This window comes from Tenrec ecaudatus, chromosome 7, assembly GCF_050624435.1.
Source record: "Tenrec ecaudatus isolate mTenEca1 chromosome 7, mTenEca1.hap1, whole genome shotgun sequence".
Taxonomy (NCBI): domain Eukaryota; kingdom Metazoa; phylum Chordata; class Mammalia; order Afrosoricida; family Tenrecidae; genus Tenrec; species Tenrec ecaudatus.
In genome coordinates this window covers 92,469,414-92,470,950 of record NC_134536.1, presented here as the reverse complement: position 1 = coordinate 92,470,950, position 1,537 = coordinate 92,469,414, and positions in this window count along the sequence as shown.

Here is a 1,537-nt window from a genome sequence, read left to right as displayed (position 1 = left end):
TTCTGTTTAGAAGTAGGCAACCTCATCCCCTCCGTCCCCATCTTCCCGCCCGCTGCACCCTGAGCAGCTGGTCATTTTGAGCTCGTGACCTTGTGGTTAGCAGCCCAACCCCTAACCTGCGGGCACCACTACCAAGGATCCATTCAGTACAGAACAAGCAGTGCCTATTACCAGTGACAATAAGAAATCCCCTCTACTCGGACCCTCTTTCCCCTTGCCCCATATTGCTTGTGTTGAGCTGACATTGCTTTGTCCTGGGCCCCTTCTCTGTACAAGAGGGTCGTTGCTGCCACTGTTCTCAAACTCTGCTGCCACAAGGATTCCAAAGCTATTTTCAGACCTCCCCATTACTTGGTTCCAAGCGGTTTTGCCACAGTCCAGTATTTTCTGCAAAGTGCAGGCTATCTCTTTGCCTGTCACCAGTCAAGGGTATTTTCCTAGCTTTGCAACTCATCCTTAGCGGAATTGTGTGTTTGACTTGGTTCTCTGTCATGACTACTTCCTGTACCCAGTTCTCGTTGCTTACTCAGTTATAATTTATGCTCTTTGGCATTGAGTCACTTCCTCTTAGCCTCCAAAATGAAAATTAGTGCACTGTCCCAGTACCATGGCCCAGGAAAAACTATAAGAAGCAATGACCAAGAAGCAGTAACGATCACCCATTCCTCACTCTTGTTTGGCAATGACTTTTCTGTCCTTTCAGCCATTCAACCCAGGGACCAGCAAACTACAGCCCACATACCAAACAGAGTCCATGGGCTGTTTTGAACCCCACCGGAGGGATGGATGGTTTTAACAGATGAACATTTGCAGCCAACATGCTGCTAAACCAACAGCCAAACTCACTGCCATTGAGTCGATTTCGAATCATAGCGACCCTATAGGACTGTATAGAACTGCCCTGTGGTTTCCGAGATGCTAGCTCTTCATGGGAGTAGATAGCCTCTTTTCCCAGAAGTGGTTGTTGGTTTTTAACTCTGGACCTTGCAGTTTGCCCAACACGTGTAAATACTACACCATACTAATATTGAATCTCAATTAAATAAAGGTTACACAATTAGTCTGAAGCAGTCTAATCATTGTTTGGAGGCTGCTTTCCAGTGGGTTGTGACATGTGGCATCTCCTTTAGGCAGAACAGAATAGTTCTGCAGAGTTTTCAACCCTGTAACCTTCTGGAAGCAGATTACTAAATCTGGTGTCTGGATACTTTGAGGTGGATCCAAACTACCAACCTTCCAACTAGTTGAGTGTTTTACCATCTGTGCTGCCCAGGGGCTCTTTCTCATGAGTAGATTTGTATCATAAAAAATATATTCAATTCGGATTTTGGTATTTTGGATTCCACCAATAAAAATTGTGAGAATGCACCTTTCTCTCTCTCTCTCTCTCTCTCTCTCTCTCTCTCTCTCTCTCTGTCTCTCTCTCTCTCTTTTGTTCTCTTTTATTGTAAGTACCTACATAATACATTTGATTTGGTCTCTAAGCTGAACATATTTACTCACTGGCCTCTGGTCAATCCTTTGATATGAATGAAAA